The following is a 6,741-nucleotide window of genomic DNA, read 5'->3' as shown; positions in this document are numbered from 1 at the left end:
TTTATAACGGCCATGACCCATGGCAATATACTTATACACACCTCAACTTTGATTTAAGACAGACTCAGAGGAACTCCGAACCATCCCATCAACCTGTGTTCACACAATGTCCAACCTCATTCTATAATAATTCAGAAATGCTGACTGGAGAATGGAGGCTGAACAGAATTGTATCTAAGAAGTAGTATCTACACACCTGAAATGTAATATGGTACAGCCAATTTGTCTTTTGACTACTTCCTGATTTACAGTTTCAGTAAATTGCACTTTCCTCTCAATGCCGAGACCGAGTTTCAGGAACTGCCAAGGCCGTCGGCTTAATCGCAGAAAGAAATAGGAACAAAAATACAATCAGCAGTATGAGGATTTTATGGATATACAGTACCAGTCAAAAGTTTGGACCCACCTTCTAATTCAATAGTCATTCCTGGTTTTTATTTCTTCCTACACTGTAAAACAAAATTTGCCATAACCGTCTTGAACAGTGATATTGAGACGTATCTGCTACTTCTGCTTTGTAAAGTCTTCATAATGGCTCTAATCTGAGGTGCTGTTTGTTAATTGGTGATTTCTGGGGTAACTGGTGACTAAATGAACTTCTCCCCTGCAACAGAGCCAAGTTTTGGTCTTGTTTTCCTGGGAAGGTCTTCATGAAAGCCAGTTTCATCATGATGTTTGATGGGTTTTTTTTCAGGGTTGCAGGGGGCCTGAAGCCTATCCCAGGAGGCTGAGGCTTAGGGAACGAGGTGGGGTACACCCTGGACAGGGTGCCAATTCATCGCAGGGCACACGCACAGACTAAGGGCAACACCAATTAGCAGGTCTTTGGACTGTGAGAGGAAACCAGAGGACCCCAAGGAAACCCACCAAACACAGGGAGAACATGCAAACTCCATGCACACAGAGACGGGAATCGAGACTGGCCGGGAATCGAACCCAGACCCTGGCGGTGCAAGGCATCAGTGCTTACCACTACACTACCGTGCCACCTGCGGTAGTCGGGTCGATAGTTCTTAATTACCTCAACATTATGTAGACAATGTTGGTCCAACACCAATTCAGTAAAGTAGTACTAACATTGCTGAAAAAACGTTATCACAACGTTTTTGACAACCATAAATTCCTGATGGCTTTTAACTGTAGTTATATAACTAGCATGGTTTGGGGAAATAAGTGGCTTAAAGTGTTTTTCTTCAGTTTTCTTCACTCCGTGGACACTTTCTGTCTTCCACATGATGGAGCGTGTCCAAGCATCAAAGGATTTCCAGCACATTTTAGTTTCCGCTACAGTGACTAGAAGACAGCTGTTTGTTCTTTGTCATTGTTTTTGTTGTTGTTTTTTATATACATGTTGTTAGGGAGGAAAAAGGATTTCTGTGCGTTATCAAAATAAAGCACTACCATGGCAAAGATTCTTCAAGTTCAGGGTAATCAATTTTTTAACCGTGAATATCACTGGCTTTCAGTAATGGTTGCAAAGCCTTCTCTTGAGTATCACACTCTTTCACATCTAAGGTAATTGTAGTTCCTTTCAGCTCAGCTGCAATACGTTTATTTATAGGTTTATACAGAGGCCCTTGTTTCTGTAATAGATAACACTTTCAGCACTTTACTGAATCAGGTGGTAAGTGTTGGCTCATGTAGTTGAGGGTCTGGTTTGCCACTGTTGGGCGCACTTGGGCAAGGCCTTTAACCCTATGGCCGTACATAATACAGCATTTGGAGATGCAGACCATCATTAGTGCCAGTCCTAACTCTAAAGGAATGGGTCGGTTGCACCAGGAAGGTCATCCGGTGTAAAACCTCTGCCAATAACCATTTTATCAATCAGATTTTTTTTACTCTTGAGCCTTTTTCCTGATGTGGTGACACTAAGAAAGGAGCAAAGCCCATCGGAGGGAAAAAAATCTGAGTGATTAAATTATCAGCCCATGATGATGGCACCAATCAGCTTGGTTCTATTCCTGCAAACAGTAATGCATGTCATTTTTTTTTCTTAATTAAGGCTAAAGATAATAATTGCTTGGTCACTAAAGTCAATGGGTTTCTCTTTGGGGAGAAAACAAAAGCATGAACTTCCACTTATTTATTTGCAATGTAAGTTTAGCCACAAGGTTAAATGATAACCCATGCTTCGTCATGCTTTCTTGCAATAGCTAAAAGCAAGATAAAAAATTATATTTTTATTGTGTCTCCAGTGAACATACAGTATTGTGTTTACGCCTGCTATTTTTTTTTAGCTTACCTGATGAATAAAATGGCTGCTGCAAATTTTTTTCTAAATTGATTGTGATTATCACCCTTTGATATGTTTATACTTTTAGTAATCGAGATTTACTGTAAAATTTTAAAAAATACTAACACACATTCCAAGTCCAGCTCTATTTGTCCACTAAACCTGTACATGGTGTTTATAGGTTTAAAAAAAAAAATCTAATCTCCATAATTACATTTTTAACCAGAACATTTGGTCTGTTAAGTCTTTAGTTTGTTGGCATGGCGACAGGATCCTGGGTACCATGATGCAGCAAACATCTGCAGTTTCTAAAAAAAAATTCTTTGCTTGATTGATTTTTATTTCATTTCCTTATTCTTTAAGCTTTTTCGGATGTTTCAGTGCATATTCATCATGTATAAATGTGTGCCCATGGTGATGTCTGTCACCATGTCAACAAGCATTGTTATCTTTAATATTTGTTCTATTTCATTATAATTTTATACTTACTTCATTTCTATGTTGCATTTCATGCTTTGCCTTTGATGTACCTATGCTGCTAGAACACTTTAAGTTATATTACATGGGTCAGAGTGCTGTTGTACTAATTATCAGCACTTGCACTACATATTCCTGATATTCATCAATGTATTCAGAACAACAGCATCACCTCATGTGTAATATTGCTTTAATACAACGTTCAACTTTTTGAAAAAAAAAAGTTTATTTTTTTTTATTTCCTATCAACAGATTATGATTTGCTTGTTTATTAAACCAGTTGGCGTAGCTGGCAACTGACAGTTAGCAACCTAGACTATAAGAATACTATGTCTCCAAAAAAAGAGGAGAATAAAACACGGGGTTGTGGTCATCCTAAGGAACAATAAAAAATAGCAGTTTATGGAAAGCTAGAATGCCTTGTTCCACACACCAAGTAGTGCCCTTAATTAATAAGGGATATATCATAAAGGGATTTGGGTTTCAGTCTAGTGTGAACAAAACAACATGAATGATTCAGTGGCTAATGACTAAGAAGCAATTATTAAATAGACATAGTGTTATTTAAGATTAGCATAATGTGTAAAGTTTTCTTCTGAAAGGGCTTCCGTGACTGGTTTTGAATGTGGGTTTGGAAGGAAGCAGCTCTCTCTTCTTTCCAATACTGCGGCTCGTACTGACCTACTTTCACCCATGATCAACATTAAGTGTAAATACCTGTGACAAAATTGTTTGGACACCTGTGACAAAAAGTTAAACATTTCAGTGCTGTTATGCTCAATATCAGCACTCATGGAACAGCTCTTGTCCAATCAGATTACTCTGTCAAAACTACTCACTTATCATCTTTACTGCTTTATCCTGTATTCAGGGTCGCAGGGACCTGGAGCCTATCCCTGGAGGCTTAGGGCACAAGGTGGGGTACCAATAAATTGCAGGGCACACACACCCTGGGGAGTACCCAGAGGAACCCCACCAAGCACGGGGAGAACATGCAAACTTCATGCATACAGAGACAGGAATCAAGCTTGGTCAGGAATCGAACCCGGACCCAGGAGGTGCAAGGCGACAGTGCTAACCACTACACCACCATGCCACCCTGTCAGATCTAACTGTTGTATAATAGCTGTTAACTCATGGATGACTTAATATATATATATTTATTTATTTATTTATGCAAAAATATAGATATTTCCAGGTTTAAGATTTTAGTTTCTAAGAATGCATATCTTTTTTAAAAGGTGATCAAGTGGTCTAGTTTTCGCTTGTTCCTGATTTCATGCACACGGACCTTGGGTAATTCTGTGTATTTATGTTTTTATTGACATGTCCTTAGACATAATCCTTAGATTGGGTTTGATTTGAGTTTTATGGGATGATGTACTACACAAAGACGAACATAACGATGTTTGAAGGCTGTTATGTATTAAAATGAAATCAATTTATTACAGCCCTTGGATGGAAAGCCTTTAGAAGCAAGACAAAACATCTTGGAGAATTTGGTTAACATTAGCAGCTGTTGTTTAGCCACCTACTGTATGTTGGAATGTTTAATGTATGTTATGTGCAGTATGTATCTAAATAAGCTACTGTATGTATCATACGCTATGTTAAATATGTTAGTATACAGTAGGTAGGCTTTCTAACATTGGTTTAAATGCGTGCACAATTCTTGTTTCTCTCAATACGTGACCCTAAATCAATTGTTCCCCAACTGTTTCTTTCTTACTGTTCTCTATCTGCTCTTCTTAATTTCTCCAAGAGACTCAGACTGTAGTCACAGGACACAGCAAGGAAGAAATGGCTGTTGGAGACAGAGAGTAGCTGAGACCCATGGGAGTTAAAAAACACCTGCCCTCTGCTAACATTGTCTTAACTGGGTATGATGGTCTGAAGCCAAAATGCACAATCAGAATGTTTTTCTTACTTTTCATACCAACAGTAGATAAAATCACATGGCAAATTTTGTGCCTGTTTTATCCTAAATGAAGCAACGCTCTACTGAGCATGACAGTAATTTTACCTTCCCTGTTCTTTTAATGCAGCAAGGCAAACAAAATTAAGAATCCGATTTTAGGTTTTCATAACACACGTACAATTTTTTTTTAATATAGTGCAATGTTTTTTTCTGTACGTGATTAAAACAAAAGCAAAAATATAAAAATGTTAATTATGAGTTGCACCTTAAATCCTAAATTAAAAGTCTTATTTAAGAGCGTTTTTAAATTCTCTTTAAGATTGAAGATTAAAAAAGACATGAAGGTAAAAAAGATTGTGTTTTACAGTAGAACTCTAATTAGTGGGTGGTTCCAGTGTTGTGGATGTGAGCCTCGGAGCATGGACAAGCTTAATATCAGTGAATGGATTTGCATGACTTTTAATATAATATCTTCAGCCAAAAACAAATCCTTAACATTTCTTTGAATCATTTATATCCTGTAAATATTTAGCATTTAATCAGTAAAATTATATATATTTACAAAAGAGTATGGGGTTTTTGCAAAGGTTGCAGATAGCATTAAGACTTACACATAAAAATAATGTCAATTGGGAAATGTTGGTATTTTTTGGAATGAAGGGTTTAGGATATAGTGGTGTTATGGATGGGATGAGTTCGAACAAAGAGAAACACAGAAATACAGAAGTACAAACTATAAAAAGTCCATACTGTACTTACAGTAAATTATAAAAAATAACGAAATTATGAAATTAGTAATTAATGCTGACATTTTTTCTAATGTTTTCCTATTTATTTATTTATTTATTTATTTGCACTCAGCATGGGATTTTACTGTAAAATTTACAAATAAGGGGTTAGATACTATAAGCAGATGTACTGTACTGTAGGTGCCTAATATTTTTAACATATCAGTATTTTTGAGCAAGAACCCCCCCCCCCAACCCCCGCCCCCATGATGAGACTGGCTTCTGCATGGACTTGCCCCTATTACTTAATTGCATTGTGTTTGTTTCTGTGTCTTTGACACGATTGCACTGAAGTTATATTTCACACACACACACTAATCAGTAATTTAACGTCCGTGTGTTATAATGCTAAAGTGTTTTCAGTGGCCTGCTATCGTCTCCCTATTTTAAACGCTGTCCAAATAAACAGTAATTTCCTGTTTTTACAGACATAAACGAAAGCTTATGAACGATGCACACTAAACAGGATGTTTTATTTGTAACCTTCACACAGTCTTCATTAGCCTAATGTAGAAGATCTAGAAAATAGACTTCAAGTCAAACAAAATATCTGAAATTGATGTAAATACATCAATGTTTAAGCAATAGCTGGATTTACGTCACAATAAGGGTTAGATTAGTGTTTAAGTGACAATAAATACATTTGCTCATGATCTTCCTTTAGAGATAGACTTGGTTTTAAATGATTTGGAGTAATTTGTGGATCATTTTAAAATTCCATGTCGAAAGTCCATAGTAGAAATCAGGTGGTTTAGTGTCATGAGGAAGGCATGGGTTCAATTCCCACCCAATGCCCAAACCTCATGCCCTTGGATGCAGTGCCGGTCCCAAGTCTGGATAAAATGGGAGGGTAGCATCAGAAAGGGCATCTGGTGTAAAACCTGTACCACGATGGTGCGCCTGCTGTGGCGACCCCTGGATGGGAGCAGTTAAAAGACTAACACCAACATTTTTTTGGCAAAAATATCCAGGCCATTATGCGAGGTGTCACTGCTAGACAAGCACAGAGAGATTTATTGTAATTTACTTTAAGCCTGGACTTAAATATAAGCCATTCAGTTTGTACTCAGATCTAGGCACGGTTTTCATTTAAGCCTGAGGCATCTTAAGGGAATTCCTAACATTCAATATTTAAAAATGTCCAGATTATGCTGGTTTAGTTTGTATTAGTGGCATTAACGAAATCCTAAAGGAAGTTTAGCAAGTAAAATATATCTATCTAGCACAAAGTCTAAAGCCTTATTTTTTCCCTTAAAGAATGAACTGGACAAATAATGACATTTGTAAATCCCCCAAGATAAAAATATCAGAAACGCAAAGTA

Source organism: Clarias gariepinus, chromosome 28, assembly GCF_024256425.1.
Source record: "Clarias gariepinus isolate MV-2021 ecotype Netherlands chromosome 28, CGAR_prim_01v2, whole genome shotgun sequence".
NCBI classification, from domain to species: Eukaryota; Metazoa; Chordata; class Actinopteri; order Siluriformes; family Clariidae; genus Clarias; species Clarias gariepinus.
The sequence above is the reverse complement of the archived record's forward strand: the minus strand, read 5'-3'. Positions refer to the sequence as shown.